The sequence below is a fragment of the Ailuropoda melanoleuca genome, chromosome 9 (genome assembly GCF_002007445.2).
Source record: "Ailuropoda melanoleuca isolate Jingjing chromosome 9, ASM200744v2, whole genome shotgun sequence".
Lineage (NCBI taxonomy): Eukaryota > Metazoa > Chordata > Mammalia > Carnivora > Ursidae > Ailuropoda > Ailuropoda melanoleuca.
This window is the reverse complement of record NC_048226.1, coordinates 69184490-69206298: the sequence shown is the minus strand read 5'-3', so window position 1 is coordinate 69206298 and position 21809 is coordinate 69184490. Positions and strand designations below refer to the sequence as shown.

The window sequence follows — 21809 nt, the reverse complement described above, 5'->3', positions numbered from 1 at the left end:
CTCTTTTTCTATGAGTTTGGATTTTTTTGCTGGCTTCTTTTTTGTTTTTTGTTTTTAGATTCCACATGTAAGTGAGATCATACAGTATTTGTCTTTCTCCATCTGACTTATGTCACTTAGCATAGTGCCCTCAAGTTCTATCCATGTTACCACAAATGGCAGAATGTCCTCATTTTTTATGGCTGAATAATTTTCCATTATATGTATAATGGGAGCCCCAAANCCCATTGTCTTCCCATCCCAACCTCCCACGTAGCCAAGCTGCAACTGCACAGGGCTTGTGACCATTCCATGAACAGGACGCAGAGCTTTCTCTTTTCTTTTGTTCCTTAGCTTTTGGCATTTCCAAAGTCTAGATTCTCTCCCCTCCCCCACCACCCAGGACCTCTACCAAAACCCCAGGTTAAACCCTACTTCTTTTTATTTCTTCCAGTTTCGTTGACATAGAATTGATATACATCACTGCATACGTTTAAGGCATACGGCATGATGGCTTTGACGTACATCTATTGTGAAAAGATTGCCACAGTCGGTTTAGTTAACCTCCATCATCTCATGTAGATACAATAAAAAGAAAAAGGAAAAAATGAAAAAAAAATTCTCCTTGTGATGAGAACTCTTAGGATTTACTCTCTTAACAACTTGCCTGTGTAGCCTGCAGTGGTGTTAGCTGTTGTCACCATGCTGTACCTCACATTTTTAGTATCCCAGTACTTATTTGTCTTATAACTGGAAGTCTGTACCTTTTGACCACATTCCTCAAATTCCCCCTCCTGCCACTCCCTGCCTCTGGAAACCACAAATCCGATCTCTTTTTCTATGAGTTTGGATTTTTTTGCTGGCTTCTTTTTTGTTTTTTGTTTTTAGATTCCACATGTAAGTGAGATCATACAGTATTTGTCTTTCTCCATCTGACTTATGTCACTTAGCATAGTGCCCTCAAGTTCTATCCATGTTGCCACAAATGGCAGAATGTCCTCATTTTTTATGGCTGAATAATTTTCCATTATATGTATGATTTCGTTGGATATAGTCCCAGAAATGAAATTGCTGGATCATATGATATTCTACTTTTAATTTTGTGAGTATCCTTCATAGTGTTCCCTAATGGCTGCACCAGTTTACAATCCCACTGACACTGGACAAGGGTTCCCTTTTCTCCACATCCTTGCCAGCATTTTTTATCTCCTGTCTTTTTGATGATGGCCATTCTAACATTCATGAAGTGATCTCTCATTGTGTAAATGCTACTTCTTCTGAGAAACCGTCTCCAACCCTCCCCACACAGAATTAATTACACCCTCCTTCCTGTATGCTGACAGCACTTCCTGGTTACCACAGGCCTGGCATGGAATTCTAACTGTCCAACGAACAGCTTTCCTCAGCATTGGACTGTGAGCTCTTTGAAAGCAGGAACCGTATCTTACTCACTTTGACATCACCAGTGCCTAGATGGCTTCTGACTTTTGGCTGGTGCTCAGTAAGTGCATGTTGCATTAAGCTCTTACTATGGTACTCTGTCTTTACCAGCACTGATGTAGAACGAGGTGTTACCCAATAGCCTGGTGAACGGGTAGCTAAAACATAACCTTATGAATGCTGAACCATTTTCTGGATAAAAAATATTTAAGTAAGTATATCACTGCCTTAGTAAAAAGGCCTAGCCTATGTTTCGCTTCTTGATTTAGGAATCTTGTTGTGAACATTAGTTATTACACTGAGCTCTCATCTTATCAGTGTTCCATAGCCTATGAAAGTGCCATGGAGTAATGCTTTCTAAATAAAACATACAGGGGCTCCTGGGTGGCTCAGTCGTTAAGCTTCTGCCTGCGGCTCAGGTCATGATCCTGGGGTCCTGGGATGGAGCCCCGCATCGGACTCCCTGCTGTGCTGGGGGCCTGCTTTTCCCTCTCCCACTCCCCCTGCTTGTGTTCCCTCTCTTGCTGGCTGTCTCTCTCTCTGTCAAATAAATAAATAAAATCTTTAAATAAATAAATAAATAAAACATACATATTGACAAAATAAAGCAGTGATCCATCCCATGACCCTCCAACAAAGCGCCAAATGTTAGTCTGTCAGATTTTTATTTCAGTGAATGAATACAGGTTGACTTGGCTTACAAAACATCTGGAGGACACTGATCTTTCCCAAAATCATTTAGTGTGAACTTCTCCAAAATTCTCCCTGTTTCTGAACAGTGTTAATTTTGGGGAAGGAAACTTTTAAATACCAATATTTACCACAGAAAGCTATATGATCTTGAACTCTATTACATTTTTTTCACCTCTATTAGAGAATCAAATTGTTGTCACAACAAAAATGGCTACATACCGTATTAATAATGGCTCATCAAATGACTTTGTATGCCTTTTATCCACCCAGTCATTCAACATTGACCATGTGCTAGGCGTTGTGCTAGGACCATGGGACCTAAGACTGAACAAGATACGCATGATTCCTGCCTCGAGGTGTTCATGTGTAGAGAGAAGAGACCAAGCAGCAAGCAGAAGTGCAACAGAGGATGTGTTTCAGTTTTGAGGCCTTTACCAGCCCTTAAAACATTAGCCACCTCTGCCAGGTCACTTGACATTCCAACAAACTTTCCATCGCTGGTTTGTGAGACTATCATAACCCAGACAAAGGCCAGTTGTATCCTCCGGTGGCAGGGATCAGGGTTTCAGTGAGGGTCCACAGTGATCTCTCTAGACTTGGTTATTTTTGGTATTTTTGCAGGTATGGTTGGAGGGCTGGCTAAGGGTAACAAGATTTATATTTGTAATTTCAGTGCTTTGTCTGTGGAGGAGAATGGTGATACCTATCAGTAATGAGAAGTGGTGGACACCAATGGGAGCCCCAATGGCAGATTGTGTCCAAGCAAAAAAAGTAGGAAGTAATTTTTGCTGTTGACAGTTGGAGCAAAAGTTCCTACTTGGGGAGTTCCTAGAAGCACATTTTGTGTGTACCATAAGATATGATTGACTTGCATAGATATCCAAATGTTAATAATGGAATTAAAGTCTGATTTACACCTGTTGGTCTTTGTCACATGTTTCTTACACTAATGTTTAGTTATTTATTGGTTATCTATTGTATGCAAAGAACCCTGCTAGATACTGAGGGGGCTCTGTTTTGTTTTCAGTGGGCTTACAGCTCAGGAATGGCATCAACCAAGGACACAGGACATGCAGGTTCAAGGTCACAGGAAGAATAGAGACCATGAATGGAAGCAGATCTTGATTCCTAATGGGAAAACAAGATTATTGTTGTGTTGGCGTGTTGTGAAAGCTCATCGCAGTGGAGGAATTGGCAGTGGAGAGTCCCCCCACACCTTAGTACAAAAGGAAGGATCCCTTAATCCTATCAAAGGAGCATCCTTGATAATAGCAGGTGCTGGGCTTGAGAACAACTGTCAGAGGTCACACCAAAAATAAAATTTATTAGAGATTTTTGAGAGTAAGGTTATCTACATTTGATATATAAAAATTCAATTTAACTAACAATTATTTGAAATCTACCAAGATTCTTCTCTTTAGGCCATGAGGGGTTTTATCATATATTCGTCTACATGAATGAGACTAACTTTAAGACTCAAACACTTCCTGACAGACATATATAGAGAATTAAGCAATTGGGCCAACCTAATTTTGCTTTCTTACTGGTAATTTAAAATTTAGAGGTGAAAAATTGTCTTATTATGGGATGAATAGAGGCTTTTACTAAGATTGTTCTAGTCATGAGGACTGATCCATGGAATGTTAGTATTGGAAATGTATAGTGATGTCTGCTGGAGGGTTTTCAAATGTTGTTTGGCCATAGAATCCTTTATTTAAACAGAATTTTACACTGAAGTGTGGTGTACCAGACAGACAAAAGTGGAGTTGCATATGGGGACTACTTTCCATTGGCTAGCTCCATTTGAGCTCCAAGGGGCTCCCCAGGACACAGTTTGCAAACCACTGCTCCAGGCCAATTTCCACAGTTTGCCAATGAGGGCACCAAGGCCCAGGAGAAGAAGTGAATCTCTACATCAGTACTGCTTGTCAGATGTAGAAATATGTCTAGGTTCAGATACTTTGACTTATTTCACTGAGCTTCCCTCTGAAAACCTAACACAATTTGTATACGCTTTCATTTGTGTTTCTAAATGCCTGTGTCCTCTGAAGCTGGGCCACTGTCTGATAAGTGATAGTAACTGTGGAAAAGAATGATTGCTGTGTCCTGGCCTGAGAGGAAATAGGTTAAATCCACCATGTCTTTCTTATCCTGTTATTGTATTTGACTGTATTCATCTTCGCTCCTCAAATAGAAAAAGAGAATCTTCCAAGAGCCATAGCCCAGCCTCCTCCTCTCAGTGTGAAATGCAGTTCTACATTGGATAAATATTGTTTATATTATTTGATGGATTTATTATATTCAGGTGGATTTCCATGTCTTCGTATGAGACTTTCTGTGTGATTCTGGCATCCAGCAGCTAGTGCAGGCTTGCTCTCACCGTGCTTTTTGTGAACACCAAGAAGTCCTTTGTAGACTCCCTTTGGGTGCTGCCACCCTTTGGGTGCCAAGACTTTATGTGATTCTACCTTACCTGTTTAGTTCATTTCATTCTATAATTTGTCATCTTTGTTCCTAAGTGTATTCAGCTGAGGAGACTCTGGGTGGCAGGCTGGTACCCGCCCACTGGCTCTTCGTGCTCCCCCACTGTGTAGCGTAGATTTGTTTCTGGGACGTAGCTACTCGGTCAGAGATCACATCTCTCCCACGCTGCACCCTCACACCTCCCACCCTCCCACACACATGCACACACACACATGCACACAAACACAGAGTTAGGCCACATAGCTAAGTTCTAGCCCATGAGATGTCGGTAAAATTATGTGCGCCACTTTTAGGTCTGGCCATCAAAGCTTCCCATGTAGTGCTTCCTGGTGCTCTTTCCCTATCTGTCAGCTGAATGGGTAGAATTCAAGGACCTACGCCAAGGTTTCTTAAGCTCAGCACTATTAGAATTTGGGGTTGAACAATTCTTGGCTAAAGAGGCCTATCTTCTGCATTTTAAGATGTTTAGCAGCACCCCTACTCACTCAAAGCCTATAGCACCTGCCTTTACTTGTAACAACCAAAAATGTCTCCATACATTGCCAAATGTTCCCCGGTTAGGGGGGGAGGGTAGACAAACTGACCCCCAGTGGAGAGCCACTGCTTAAGGTACTGCCAAGCCACAGGAGAGAAGGAACATAGGTCCCTGCATTACCATGAAATTGAAAGCTAACCAGGAATTACTGCATTGGATTATTAAGTTGTAGAAATTTTGAGATTTGTTACAAAGCATCGGGTGGCATCTGACCAGACACAGTGCTTTGATCTGCTTTGCGAATTGGACTTCCATGTAAGATTTCCTTAAAGAAAGGGTTTCCCTCAAGAAGAATAAAAATGAACAAAACCTTTGGAAACTTTTTACCCAGTTCAGCCTCTTCCCTTTAGAAATGAGAACCAGGTACAAAGAAGCAAGATGACTTGTCCATGATCTCGCAGCTGGTGAGAAGTAAGATGACTTGTCCAAGATCTCACAGCTGGTGAGAAGTGAGGTGACTTGTCCATGATCTCAGAGCTGGTGAGAAACGAGGTGACTTGTCCATGATCTCGCAGCTGGTCAGAAGTGAGGTGACTTGTCCAAGACCTCACAGCTAATGAGAAGCAGGGGTAAGGACTCAGGCCTCCAGATACTTTGAGCAGTGTCTTAACCTACAGTCACCTACCTCTCGTCCTTTCTAATCAACAACAGATGAAAGTGATAAAGCCAGCCACATTGAAAAGTACCCCTGTCTGAAAAACCTTGATGCAGTTTAACTTGGCTAAAACCTGGGCCAATATCAACCCAGTCCTTCAGGTAGCGAGTAGGTAAAGTGCCTTCAGTTACTTTCTGCCATCACGTGTCTTCTGCCTGTTCATTGTATTTTATCATCTGAGTCACTAGTTGGGGATATTCAAAGACCTTGTTCAAATGCAAGCCATTCCTAGAAGGGATAATGTCATTACATATGCTACCCATCAGTTTAGATCCCTTTATTGCATTAGTCAGCAAGCCCAGAAGGACGGGGAAGGCCTTAAAGTGGGGTTTAGAGCAGATCAGTCCCTAATGCAGGGCCAGCATGGAGTTGCAGCTGGGATGAGGAGAGGACTGAGGAATGAGGAAACCAGGAAACCAAGGGCCTGGCAGGTGGCCTAACCACACCTGGTGTGTGCACTGAGCCAGGGAAAAGCCTCATTGCTGGTAGAAAAGATGTTTCCAGCAGAAGTTGAAGCCTGCTCTCATTGGCTTAGGCTCTGGGCGTGCTAAGCCTGCAGGCCTTTCCTGGGCAGCTGGGTGACACTTGTCCTAGCAGGGAGGCACTGGCATGTCCTCACACATTAGACACGTGAACCCCAGCTGTGCAGTACATGTGCTAACTAACGCACCTTGCACATACTTTCACACCCTCTTTCCTCTGTTCCACTCTCCCTTTACTCCCGCCAAAGCCTATTCTGAACACGTGGGCCCTGGCAGCATTCCAGGATTTACAAATTTCCCCCAGAAGGCTCCAGTAATGCAGTCCTTTTCTAGCTCTTTCTTGTCAATTATGGAGGGAAGAATCACTTACTTTCCCTGGCGTTATTACAAAACAATGGTCATCTGTCCCAGGTAGTTAACTTCCTATAAATTCTCACAAGTAGCAGAAGCCAGGCTCTCACCCCTCCCCCCCCGCAAAAGAAAGCTGAGTGCCAGCTTTACCACTACCAAATTCATTCAGATCAGTTGCTTTTCTCTTCTGTTAGCTATTCCTTTCAGCTCAAACTTAAGGTAGAAGAAGGAGGACAATTCTCCTCACTCTTTGAGAATTACAAATTGTATTTTCAACTGGGAGACTCGCCACTTTTAAATACTTCTCTCTCTCTCTCTCTCTTTCTCTCTTTTCCTGTCTGGATAACAATTCAGCCTCAGGATGTTTGAGTTGGGGGCTAATTGTTGAATTTTCCTGAGCCAACAGCATTCTTACCAAAAAAAAAAAAAAATTTCATCTGAATTGCTCACGGAAAAGAAGGTGAGGAAATGTGCAGACATTTGAGGTCCTATGTGCTTTGTTAAACTAAAAACTCTTAGCAGTCCTGGCCAAAGCAGATTAGTCTGCTGAACTGGGTTACAGTTAAGAGACTTCAATCTTTAGATACTTAGCTTTTCTGTTTTCTGTATTCTGTGGCTACATTTATTGCTTTACCTTTTTGCATCATTTTGAATTGGAAAAAACTGCAGCACTGGGCGTGTCTTTAGAAGTCATCTAACTCCTTGCTACTCAAAGTGCGTCCATGGACCGAGAGCGGCATTAGCCTCTCCCGAGACCTTGCAGACCCCATCCCAAACCTATGGAGCTTGAATCTGCAATTCAGCAAGATCCCCAGGTGGTTTGTGTGCACATTAAAATCGGAGTCACACTTGTCTAGTCTGACTCCTTCGTCTGACATGTGACGAAACTGAGACCCAGGCAGGTTCTCAGAGTACAAGGGGAAGCTGGGGCACAGGAAGAATTTTTAAAAGCAAGCTGCCATGAACCTTGTCGTCTCCCCTGGTGTGGGCCCATGGGGTGGTGGAAAACTCTGTCATGGTTTGCCATGGCGGGCACTTTTCTTAAAGCAACAATGAAAGACTTACCCCGCTGCGGGACAGGTAGGGGCTGGCATGGTCATTTCAGACCCGGCAGGTCAATAATGAGTCACCGTGTACTCAGACCCCTGGCAGTGACCAGTATCTCAGGGGTAGCAGGAGCACAGTTTTCTCTGCTCTGCAAGAATCTGGAGGTCAGACCCCACAATATTTATGTTGGAGTTTTCACTGTTTATAGGAGGAAGCACCCTCATTAATCTCAAACATGTCTGTTGTTGAGTAGGCCCCTGGAGTCAGGTGTTCCTTTAAAACAATAAACATAGCCTACTTCTCATATTTCAGGCTTGATGCAGATGCTACCTGAGGCAGCGTAGTTCTTTGGGGGCTGTGTTAGATTTTATTTTCACTGTAAATAGAACCATAAATTCAGTAGAATTGGTCACCCGTGTATAGATTCAACATTTTACTGTCATTATAAAAAAGACATTGTTTCTGATTGTCACGTCTCCCTGTGTGCCAGGAAACAATGAAAACATTTATTGTAGAAATCAAGATAAAGAGAATAAAATACCATATACTTTTGATGGGAGAAGAAGAAGTTAAGATGTCTTGTCACATGTTTGGATATAAACTCCCTGTCTTAGGCACAAAGGTCAGGTTATTAGAGACCCCCTAAGAGGTCCCCCTGGGTTTATGGGCCTGGAGAGTGGGAAAGAGGGAGAAGGGGAGAGGGGGAATGTTTCTTTCCCTTGAAGGGGATGGAAAAAGGAGGATTTGCATTCCTTTGCTATTGAGGGTGGGGTGCATAAAAATGAGATAGGACCTACCTTCAAATGCAGACCAGACTGAGAAGTCCAGCATAGAGGAACCACTCCATGTATGTTCTTTCCTCCCTCCTCTCTCTCTTCACTATGGAGAGTCAGGCTGATGACACAGTCCTGCCAAAACCCAGAGGCAGATTTGATTTGTTCAAGAGGACTCGATCTGTACTGGCGAACATAAAGGAGAATGCTTCCATCGCTGCATATCATAGAGACACTCTATGAATCATGGCTGCTTTGTGAGAACAGCAGCAACAGAGGCAGAATCTTTATGCTCTGGGGTCATGAGAAGTTTAGACTTCCTGACAAGGACTGGGGTTCCTGTGGGTAGGTTGAAATGATGGGAGCAGAGCCCACTGTGACCCACAATTGGCCATCTGGATCTGGAATATTCTAGATGAGGTCAGAAGGAGCACATGCCAATTCCCACTTAGTTCCCTGTGCTGGAGGCTCAGTGGGGCTTGAGTCCTGGGGCAGAAGAGAAGATGCCCAGGGGTCTGCTCCCTCAGGAGTTGATTCTCAAGTTTCATAGAAAAGGCTACTCCGAGCCCACAAAGCAAACAATCTTTAAGGGGAAAACAAGTCTGTCTAATGCATTACTGTTTTTCTTTAATGAAAATGTATAGGTATAACAATGGGGAGGAGGGCAGAAAGGCAGTGATCTATTTAGAGTTTCAAATATCCTTTGGTAAGTGCCCTCCATTAGGTTATTACAATTCTGATTCCCTAGGGAACTGGAGATAATTTTGAGCGTGGGTACATAGAAGGTAAAGGACTTAGGTTAGGACAATTCAAACGACACAGGTAGATCTTCCTGAGCAATAATAATCTCTTCTTTCACTGGCGTGGCTTTTCAGTTCGCAGACCATTCTCTTGGCAGTCTTACGAGGAATTTCCCTCAAAGGCTATCACTCTTCCCACTAGACCAGTGACCTCTCAAATGGGCAGCCCACTACACTCTCAAGAGTACACAAGATAATCCATTGCCTGAAAAAAAATTAGATATTTTTTTCTGAAAAATAAAAAAAAGAAGAAATGAAAAATGAAGAAAAATTAAGCTCATTTCTGTCAGTTTGTATGTCAGGCAGCCCCGCATTACATGTTCCCAGGTGTGGTCTCCTGAGGACTGAGGGGCTTCCCACATCTCAGAGGGTCAGAGTGACTCCCTGGCTTGCTTGTTCACTTTCAGCCTGTTGCCTCATGTTGCCCTTTATTTAGCTCTAGTGAAGTGAATTTATAGATTCCATTGTCTTCCTTCCTCTGACAGAGTGGACGAGCGACTTAAAATGTTTCTTGCAGAGAAATGATCTGTGAGGGTAATGCTAGTGAAGCAAGCACACGCCAAGCCCAGAAAACAGCAGAGCCAATGCTATTACTCCTGGTCTATGCTATTGTCAGCCCTTACATGATACCGAAAACGAAAATCTCATCGAAGCTAGCTAGTTGCCAAAACATTTTTGCAACGTGAATAACCTTCACTATTCTTGATGTTGTCAAAGCTAGCAAGTTGCCAAAACATTTTTGCGACGTGAATAACCTTCACTATTCTTGATGATGAATGTCAGCCAAATATCCTTTGTATCTTGAAATATAAGCTCAAGGAAATTAGGAAGCCATCGTGATTAGCAATTCTTTTAAAAACTAAACATCCAGAACATGAAAACAAGCCTCTACAGCTTACCATCCTCCCCCCCACCTGTGGTGGGTAAAGATTTTATTTTTTTTTAAGTAATCTCTACACCCAACATGGCACTTGAACTTACAACCCCAGAATAAGAGTCCCGTGTTCTACCGACTGAACTAGCCAGGTGCTCCTCAATAGTACTTTAAATGTTTGCCACATTTACTGACAAATGTTTTAAAGTCTCTTTGGAGATTTTTTTTTTTTTACTTGTTAGTTAAAAAAAGAGCCACATATGACTGGGTAAATACTTGCCCTTCCTAATGCTGTTAACAATGGTTGAAATAACACAAAAAACATATAGTGACAAACAAAATACCTTCCTTTGCCAGCTAATACTTTCAAAATAGGAGTAGAAAATATTGCAGCATGTCTGAAGACGCAAGGATTAGAACAGATGATGCAGGATGTTTGCTGTGTTGTGGTATAAAAGCATGTATGCTGTTGATTGTTTCAGCTTACAGTATTTGCTAGATTCTATTTCAATTCAGAATTATGAGAATTTTAATTCAGAGCTTAAAGAACTACTTTACACTGTGTGTGCGTACACGTGCGTGCATGTGCGTGTGTGTGCATGTGTGCGTACCACATATGGGAAAATGTATTGGGAATGATACATTTTCAACAATTCAATTGCTTCTTTAATTAAAAGGTATTTTATGGAAAGCCTGGGTGAATATGACTACCAAGACAAAGATAGGACCAGATGAAAGTCTTTCCCTGGCTCATACACAGTAAAGATTTTATAACAAAGTAGTTAATGCCAAAAAATATACAAAATGTTAACTTTGTAAAAACCAGACCTTTAAAATATAGTGGAGTCTTTATAACACTGTGAAATGAAATGGATAGTGACCATGACAATCTCGTGTAATACATAAAGTTTCCCTATAAATTCCTTGAAGTTATCTTCTGTCAAAATATTAAGGGAATTGTTCAAGTCAGGATGACTTACTCATTTTTCTTTTATTAAAAGATGAAACCCAATAAATAGGCTAACCTTTTCTGCAATGACAATTATACTCTCTAGAAAATTAGCTTTGAAAAAAATAAAATTAACACTTAAAACTGTCATGAAGAATTAAAGTGGGAAGGAAACATAATCATTGTCTGATAGACCCATGAAGGGTGTAACCAGGTGAGTGGAGTATTTGCTTTCCCAAAGCCCATCACCTCTGGCTAGGTTATGTGTCCATGTCTTTCACTCCTGTTATGCCCCGTGTACACATCCACCCATTCATCCACCTATCTTTCCATCTCTCCATCCTCCCATCCATCCATCCATCCATCCATCCATTCATCACCCTTTGATCCAACAAATATGTGTTCATCACTTACTAGATGCCAGCATTCTAAGTGGTGGGCATACAAAATAGTGAACAAAACTATCAATAATCCCAGCTCTCATGAAACTTATATATAGGGGAAAGAAATCATTTTAAGAAGTGAATAAGTCATATAATAATTTAGATAATGATAAATGTTATGGGAAATAACAAGGGAGAGAAGGAAATCAGGTTGTGCCAAGGGATACATTGTAATTAATTCAATAATCAGAGAAAGCATCACTGAGAACGTGATGCTTGAATAAACCCCTGCAGGAGGTGAGAGGGTGAGTCCCGCAGATGTCTGGGGAGAGAGTTTAGCCACCGCAGAGGGAACAGTAAGAAAAGCCCTGAGGAAGGGTTGTGCTTTGGGCTTAGTTTAGGAGGAGAGGAAGCCGCGGAGGTCAGACAGGTGAAGTGCTGGGGGCGTGGGCCTGGCAGTGGCAGACTGGGCGGAGTCTTGTGGGCCTTGCAAAGTTTTTGACTCTTAGTCCAACTGAGATGGGAAGTTCCTGGAAGGTTCTGTGCAGAGGACATGACTTGGTCAGACTTAAGTGTTAACAGGACTGCTTTGGCTATGTTACTGAAAATAGACTGAATGGGGTGTCTTAGTCCATTTGGGCGGCTGTGACAAAGTGCCATAGACCGACCAGGGGGCTTATAAACAACAGAAATTTCTTTCTCATGGTTCTACAGGCCGAAAGTCCAACAGGGTGCCAGCATGGCTGGGATCAGAGCCTTTGTCCAGGCTTTTAGACTGCTGACTTATCCTCACACGGTAGAGAACAGAGAGAGGGAGCAAGCACTCTTGTGACTTAGAAGAGCACCCATGCCATGATGAGGACTCCACTCTCACAACCTCATCTCATCCTCATCACCTCCCAGACACTCCGCCTCCTAATGCCATCACATTAGGGGGCAGGGTTTCAATGTACCATTTTGAGAGGGTTGGTGGGCTACACAAGCATTCATCCATAACATGGGGTGAGGGCAGAAGCAGAAGCCTATTAGGAGACTTTGCAGTGACCCAGGTGAGGAAGTGGTCTGAGGTGGCTTGGGCCAAAGTGGAGGTGGCGGGAAGTGGCTGAATTCTCCATCACTAGGTTATATGGAAATTATCGACTTACTCTGTCGTCTCCTCCACCTGCACAGTGCATTCCCAACACCTATCACAATGCCTCACTTAGAAAAATCAGCGCCGNTGGGCTACACAAGCATTCATCCATAACATGGGGTGAGGGCAGAAGCAGAAGCCTATTAGGAGACTTTGCAGTGACCCAGGTGAGAAGTGGTCTGAGGTGGCTTGGGCCAAAGTGGAGGTGGCGGGAAGTGGCTGAATTCTCCATCACTAGGTTATATGGAAATTATTGACTTACTCTGTTGTCTCCTCCACCTGCACAGTGCATTCCCAACACCTATCACAATGCCTCACTTAGAAAAATCAGCACCTGGGTGGCTCAGTCATTAAGCGTCTGCCTTCAGCTCTGGGCGTGATCCCGATGTTCTGGGATCGAGCCCCACATCAGGCTCCTCTACTGGGAGCCTGCTTCTTCCTCTCCCACTCCCCCTGCTGTGTTCCCTTTCTCGCTGGCTGTCTCTCTCTGTCAAATAAATAAATAGAAAAATTGTAAAANGCCCCACATCAGGCTCCTCTACTGGGAGCCTGCTTCTTCCTCTCCCACTCCCCTTGCTTGTGTTCCCTCTCTCACTGGCTGTCTCTCTCTGTCAAATAAATAAATAGAAAAATTGTAAAATCTTCTTTTGGGAAATAAATTATGCCCATTTTGAGGGTTCTACAGAACTAATTCTCAAGTTGTGAATACAAGGTGGTTGAAGTAGAAAATGTAATTTGTGTAAGAATTAAAGGAGGGGCACCTGGGTGGCTCAGTCAGTTAAGCTTCTGACTTCAGTTCAGGTCATGATCCCAGCGTCCTGGATGGAGACCCAAGTCGGGCTCCCTGCTCAGCACAGGAGTCTGCTTCTCCCTCTCCCCCTCCCCCTGCTCATGCTCTTTCTCTCTCTCTCCTTCTCAAATAAATAAATAAAATCTTAAAAACAAAAGAATTAAAGGAAAAATGTAGTGGGTGGTAGGTATTATTATGAGAAAGAGGATGATTGGGGGCATATATTCTTGGTCACAGAGGTTGATTTTAAAGGAATCCTTCCTTTCCCAATACAACTCTGGGTGTTTGGGTCAGACATAAAACCATTTCGGTCTGATGTAATATTTGGAACCACTGTACTGCACAATTCCAGGACACGACCTCTCCTGTCGAATGCAGCATGGATCCTTGAAGTGGCACATGTGGCGATGACGTATGGCTATCTATCTGTCTATGTCTTTTGGAAGTCTCTAGCCAGGGGATCTGATCACAGATCACGTGATCACAGGAACAAAGCAGAAGCCATAATCTTACATACTATTGGTTCAGGGACTTGTTCGGTTGGATAGATATAGTAGATTGGATAGTGGCTTCTTAGAATGTCAGGTCCTCATTCCTGAAACCTGTAGATATCACCATATGTGGAAAAAGGTGTTTGCAGATGTGATTAGATTAAGGGTTTTGAGGTGGGATATTATCTTGGATTACCTGGGTGGCTCCTACCTGCGATTGCGAGTGTCCTTCTAAGTGAAAGGCAGAGGAGGATCTGACACGGACAGAAGAGAAGGCAAGGTGACCCAGAGGCAGAGACTTTAGTGATAGAGCCATAAGCTGACAGCTACCAGAAGTTGTAAGAGGCAAGGAACAGAATCTCCTCTAGAGCTTTTGGAGAGAGCTGGGCCCTGCCAGCACCTTGCTTTTGGCCCAGCGATACATAATTCAGTCTTGTAGCCTTCAGGACTGTAAGAAAATGAGTTTCTGTTGTTTTAAGCCACCAAATTTGTGGTAATATTGTTACAGCAGCTGCAGGAAAACTAATACACTAATGGAGTAGTGAACTAAGCGTTAATCTATTTCTTGGTTAGCTATTTGTACTTCAAAGGAGCAGTTAGGTTGTCTTCAGATTTCTCCATGAATATTTCAGTAATGACTCTATGCACAAAAGTGCTTTTAAAGCCAAGGCAGGGTGATTTATAGGGTATCCTGATATCTGCTCAACTGTTAAACAGAGACCCTCCTAAATTAGGTTGTGAAAATTTTGTTTGCCAATTAGCATTTTTATAAATAGTAAATAGTAGCTGGAAGGAAATTATACTACTGAGTCATCTTGCTTTATGCTTTTATTTATTCTATGGTTAAAATTCAATCTAACCAAGCTTCCAAAGCATCTACATGCATGTCCATCTCTCTCTCTCAGTCCCTCTCTGTCTTGAGCTCTCTGTCTCTCCTCCCTCCTTTCCTCATTCTCTCTCTCTTTTTCCTGAAAGAATTAAAAGCAAGCTTCTAACTGGAGTAATTTGCTCTACTGGGCATGTAGCAGATGATTTTACATTACATATGATGAAAAACATCTAATTAAATATGATTTCAATCTCAGTTATATTTGAGCTTTCTTCATCCAGATACCTTGTAACCCTCCAACCCAGGAATCATGGGAAGATCCAGGAAGTCTTTTGCAGAGCAAAACCCTGGGGATGGTGAACTGGTCTTAGCTGAAATGCTCATTTGAAGTTCCTATAGTCTCCTGAAGTGGTTTTTTGCTACCGTGCCCCATTTAGGCATGGAACTTATTACCAAAGATAAATACCTTGCTTCCAAGACCACTTGATGGTCCTCTCCGTGGACCCATTTATTTTGAATGCTGGGGGTTGGGAGTGCTGGTCCCAGCTATTTACAGAACCCCATGAAACTTAGCAATATTTTATTAATGTAACTAGATGCTTTTTCTGCTGTCCAAAGGCCCTCATATCTCTCCCCTCCTCTAAGCACCTTCCACAAGCTTTAATTTTTGGACACAATATGGGAGATAGTCTTTAGTTAACATCTTTTGGCCAGGACATCTAAATCCTCTAAGTCAAGAGTCAGATGTCTATGACCTGTGGCTAAATCCAGCCTGCCTCCTGTTTAATTTTTAAATAAAGTTTTATTGGAACACAGCTGTGCCCATTGTCTAGGGCTGCTTTTTTGCTGTAACAGCAGAGTTAAGTACTTGAACAAAGACAGATAGGCCTGCAAAGCCTAAAAGATTTACTATCTGGCTCTTTACAGAAAGATTGCAGATCCCTGCTCTAAGTCAAGGACTCAGACCCTGCTGACTGTTTTTTAACAGAGGTAGAAAAGTACCGCAAGGACAGAGCTGAAATTAACGACTTGGCATATTATCCTGACATTGGATAACCCACCACTTAGTTCCAGAGGTTTGTGGGAGTCTGAATTAGCCAAGTATGATTTAGATCCAGTTCAGAATGACCCTTAGCTTCCTTCTTGAGCTATCACGGGTGTGGTGGAAAAACACATCCTAAGGATTATCTTATTCTCTGTTTATCCACATTCTAAGGTGGCCAGATCCAACAAGATTACTGAAGAACCCTTCAGTTGGGGCTTCCTCTCTCTGTCTTCATAGGTGTTGTCACACTTCCTTAGCCTTCAGGCTGTCCCCTGTGTCAGTGCAGTAATGGTAGATCCTCAAGGACAAGCCCTGCAGACAGTGACCCCCAGCATACTGTCCTGTGCACACTGGTGGCAGAGAAGCCCCCTTACTGTGTGCTGAGTCAATTGGATGACCCAGCCTTCTGCTCAGAGGTGACAACAGGTGCATGAAGCCATCTGAGGCTGGCCTTTTGGGAAGTGCTACTGGAAGACAGTAGTGACCTCCAAACCTGGAGGAATTGCTGTAGGGTAGGACAGGACCAGTAAGTTTTGCAAGCTGCATCTGTGGGTGTAGTCACACTGGGACACTTCACAAAGAAAGGAGAGGAGGAAAAATGATGCCTATGTAATTGCCTCTTGGAAAAGATTCCTGGTCACATTTCAGAAGCAAAGTTCACAGTGTAATGACGCTGGTAGTTGAGAACATCCAGATTTCTCTTCAGTATCATGTGATTTATTATTGGTTTGTGTGGAATGATGATGGCCTCTGTCCAATCTGACTCCCATAGTGTGGCACACTCAAAAGTGCTTGGATTTTCAGATCAAACAGACACAGATACACATATCGGGTTCATCTCATTCTACTTTTACTATTTGTGTCAATTTGATTACATCCAATTTTGTCACTTGTAAGAGGGGATAATACTTTCAACTCAAAGCATTCCTGTCAGGGTTAAGTAAAAGAGTTAATATGAAAGAATTCCACGCTGCCAGGCAAATTGTAGACATGCAATTCTTTGCCCTCTTCAGCTGGTCTTATTGATGAAGGGGAGCAGTAAATTTAATGAGCTCACTGTCTGAAGAGTTGTCAGGAACAGTGGTTCAACCAAAAATTAAAAAAAAAAGAAGTAAGGATTTATATAAAGCAAGAGGATAAATATAAATTTATAGTGGGTTATTAAGGGAAAACAGGATCTGTGCATATCTGTACCCCAGTGTGGTGGTTTTATCTGTAATTTGGAAGCTGTTGTCATGCTGTGAGAACAATAAGAATATTTCCTTCATGGACACAGCCTTGGGCACCATCAGGACCATGGTACAAAAGGCCAGTGGAAACTAAGAGGGCTCAATAGATAGGGAAGTTGGCACTTATCAGTAAGAAATACTGCCAGTAATAATAACATCTTCCAGCTTCTATATAGAGGCTGGGCACGGGCCAAGATCACAGTTAGAACAGAGCATAGGTTCCGTGCTCTACTTACAGAAGGTATTTTTTTTCTTCTCGTATTTTTGAGATCAGAACAAAGAAACAATTGACTGCATATAGACATTTCATGACAATTAAATGACATTTTGTTCAAGATAATTATAGGATTTACATTGTTTCCTTTTGACAGCTGATCAAAGGGAAATAAAAATTTGCAAGGCAGTCTGCCCCCATGTAGATCAATAAGTAAGCTGCTACATTTAATTTTCTTCCTCGGATTTTGGAAGGCAGATGGAGGGATCTTTCCAGAATTTTCTTTCTCAGTTGACTCCATTGGCATTGCCCTATATAATTACTTCAACAGTGCTGCCCGTGGGTGGTTGTCATCTTCCACCACACTCAGAGAAGTTTGTGGCTTCTCTCTAGGGCTTTCCTGCATCCTGATCTTAACCCCCAGTTATGGAACAGCACATTCTGATTACAGTCTTGATTTTTCTAGTATTTTGAGAACATATCTGATGTGTAAATAGCCATTGACTCCTCCTTCTTTCTAGAAATGACTTTTCTCCATGCTATTGACCTTAAGAAGCCTGGAGATTGATCTTTTACATTTGTATTTGCTCAAAGTCTTGCCAGGATTGGCCACAAATATCGTTAATACCTTTGTCCTAAAGAGCTCCTGAAATTATAAGGCGGACTAAACTCAGGAGATTTGTTGGACTGGTATTTGCCAATGGTGAGGCCTAATGTATAGAAACTTAGACTTGAAGGAAGAATATTGAGGGTAAACAGAAGTTTCAGGAGCTAATTTTTCAGCCAGTTCCAAGCTCTCTCTTTTTCTTCTCTTTTGATTAAGTAGAAAATTTCATGGCCTTGCTAACAGCAGGAAAAATTTTTTTTCACATTTTACATGCTCACTATATTTTAATTTCCTAAAACTGCAACTATTTGCCAAAAATATTCTGTTATTTTATGAGGAGGTGCCATTTGTCATCAGAAAACTTTTGAACTCTACATAAACGTAAAATATCAAAGGACATATTTATATCCTCACAAGGCTCATAAAAACAATTAGACTGCATTTTATGGGCTTTGTTTGGGTTGAATATGATTCCAGTCCTCAGAAGGGGATTTCTCATTCATTTTTTGACTAATTATATCAGTTCAGTTTTAATTAGAAAAATAGAAACCATGTTAGGTATGTCACACAAAGGAGATTTAAAGCAAGGGCCTGAAGGAACAAAAAAGGGGAGGTGGGTTAACTCAGACGTGAGGGCGTGAATCTGCTACTACTGGAAGACACAAGCGGGGGTGCCCCAGAGCCCAGGCGCACATTCATTGAAGCTGCTGGAGGCTGCATCTACTTCCAAACTTCCTGATGCTGCCGGAACAGCCAGCAACCCTGGACCCGGAGCCACCTGCCGCCGCCTTGGTCAGAACACGCCCACCCCGCTGGACGTCCGCTGGAAGCAGAGGGGAACAATGGCTTCTCTGCTCCAGACACACATGCCCGTGTCTCCCAGCACCTGGGTCTAACTGGAAGTCAGTTGGCAGGATTCTGGAGAGTGGAGCTTGTAGGGTCTACTCCCTGTAAAACAGAGCTGAGCATAGAAGGGAAGAAATGGAATTAAGAGCAAATAAACGAGTGATCAGCGCATCTCTCTCCTTCACACAGAGGGGAAATGTGTTCTAGATGAACCTGACATGAACAACCCAGTGTGTCACTCCCCACTGCCCCACTTCATGAATAAGGAGATGTTCACATGACTTTTCCTTCTCCAAAATATTTTTCGTTTTCAATAGCTTTCATTTATATGACACTTAAGGATGGGATATGACTGAGGAAAAAATCAAGCAATATATTCTGTAGTTTATGTTTTATAACATGTTTCTTTAGAAAGTTTTGGAAGGAGGCAACTGACATTGACCTATGCTTTGACAGAGATGCCAGGTGATGCGCAGATATTTCTCATTTAATACTTGCAACAACCTTATGAGGTAGGAATTACTTCGACTCTCCCAGAAAGCAGTGTCTCAGAAAAAGCTTCGCAGCTCTTCATTTCCAGAGTTGGGGCAAGAATTCTGCCTAACCAGTTTCCGACCAGTATGTGGTGGCCTATCTCCTGGAAGACATGAAGAGTTTTTACTCACAACCCAGGGGATACCTGGATATGGAGAAAATAGGATTTATAAATAGGTTGCCAAGGTATTTTTCCCACTGTAATGTTGCTATGAGTTCAAAGAAACCGTGTCCACTCCAATGGGTGGAGAGGCCCATGCTGAGCTTCTCGAGCTCTTTGCTTGAATCTCCTTACAGCACAGGGTTCTGTATGCTTTTATAGTATTCATTGGCTTGGACAAAGCCCAGGAGGAAGGAAGACACTTAGGTAGAGATTAACACAGAGCTGACGCCACCACCATCATCATCATCACCATCTCCCCCTCCTCTTCATCACCCTCTCACCAGGGTAGATTGGGAGTAGGGGACAGAAAGATCTGTTTTTGGAACGTGCAACGCTGTGTCTGGTGAGGGATTGAAATCCGAGTCTCAGTGAATCAAGAAGCAGAAGTCCTAAATATTATACACAGACAAGGGAATACAAATGACAGACGCTTATGTGAAAATATGTTTGACCTGCCCGGTAGCTCAGGAAATAAAAATCCAAGTGATGACAAGTTATTATTTGCACTTATTAAGCTAAAAACAATAAATAAACAAGTATCTATGATTTTATATACATATGACTTATATATATAAACATATATATCTGATGCAGTGCTGACAAGCCTGTGAAGAAGTGGTATATTCGGTTCTTGCTAGTGGCAATTAAAACAATTAGTTTATTTAAAAGTCTGAAGAGAGAGGTGCTTGGGTGGTGCAGTCGGGTAAGTGACTGGCTCTTGGTTTCAGCTCAGGTCGTGATCTCAGGGTTGGGAGGTCGAGCCCTGCGTTGGGCTCAGCATTCAGTGTGGAGTCTGCTTGAGAGTCTCTCTCTCCCTCTCCCTCTGCTCCTCTTACTCATCCTCTCTCATTCTCTCTCTCTCTCTCAAATCAATAAATAAATCTTTTCTAAAAAGTCTGAAGAGAAATAGTATCAACAGGCACAACAATTTTCATAACTTAGAAATTGCTCTCATTAGAATTATTCTTAAGGATACAAGTCAAAGAAAAAAGGTAAATGTATGATGTTTGTGTGTTGCTACTTATGATGGGGAAAATCTAGAAGTAACTAATTCCGCAGCAATCAGGGAATGGCTAACTATATCATGCATTCCCGTTCAGGGAATAGGATAAATATGAAAAGGATAAACATGGAGACTTTGAAGGCTTGTAGAAGGTATTCATTGGCCCACATTGAATGGAAAAAAGGGAAAACCTCTGGCTTCTAAAACCTTTGGCTTGTGGATTTGAGTGCCAGCTCTTGCACGAATAGTCTAACTGCACAAATTAGGTCAGGCATCTCAGGCAAATGATGACGGCTCTAAGATTGAGTTTTCTGTACTCCGTAATAATGAGCCTTACCTCATGCAGCCGTTGTGAAGATCCGACAGATAATTTACATGAAGCCCTCAGCACAGTGCCAAGTGTAAAACAACCCAAAAAATTCTAACTATGTTTATTTATTTTTTTTATTTGTCAAATTAAAGGTTAGAAGAGAACACGAGAGGCAAAATGGGGGAAAGGTCTTGAGCAGCGTAATGGAATGGGTGAATATTTTATTTTTGAGCACTTCACTGGGTCACGTTTTATCCTTTTAAAATTCAGGCACTTTAAAACTATATTTAAGCCCAGGGCAAAGTCCTCCTACCAGGGCCCCTCCTCTTTCCAGCAGCTGGAAGGCCAGACTTCACACCCTTCCCGCAGCACTCAGAATGCAAACATGAAGCTGGGGAGTCCGAGGCACAGATTTTAAATGGACGAATTGTATCTTTATACTTTCTGCAGCTGTTTTCGGAGAAACTGCTGTTCTTAGATGCCTGATTATTCCACACCTGTGAGGGGATAGTATTGCGCCCTGAGAACCAAATCACATTGGAAATTTCTGGTGTCAGACGGTTTTTTTAAAAAAAATGGATGGCTTAGCGTTTCCTCAGAATGCTGCATTCATGGGAGGGGTCTTCCACCTGACCTGTTGGGAACAATGCCTCTTTCAGGAGGCCCGCCGGCCACAGTGAATGGGACGCTCTGAACCTCCTCTCTTTCGGGTTATTATTCTGAAATCCTCATTGTTGGCTATGCCCTCTTGGCAGCTGGACGGTAAAATGCATCTTTCTATCAATTCAGTCTCTTTATTTTTGGGGGGGTGGGTAGCAGATTGGCTAAAGAAGCAAAAGCCAGCAGAGCTACACTTTATTTCTGTGCACCTGCATTATTTATGCCGTCAGAAACTCAGGGCAAGAGGCTGCAACCATAATTATTATTAGGTTGGGAGCCACGAGGACGGACAAAGAGACTCTTTTAATGGGTGGCAGGGAAACAAAATGGCAATCAGGAAAGAACAAATTCTAAGGCATGAACTCCTAAAACAATCTGCCAATTAACTGTGAAGAGGATGGCATTTTAATCAAGCGCTTTATCTGCTCCCCAGGCTTCCCAGGGCTTGTCTGCTTGCCACATCAACTACGGGGAAAATGCTGGTTCCCTTAAGGTTGCAGGGCACCTTCGC

The 21809-nt window shown here is 42.5% G+C and overlaps 1 protein-coding gene across 14 annotated transcripts in view; it reads left to right on the top strand.

The window, feature by feature from the left end:
* The window catches only part of NCALD (neurocalcin delta), a 405829-nt gene that overhangs the window by 280585 nt on the left and 103435 nt on the right, over positions 1–21809 (top strand). The window lies entirely within an intron of this gene.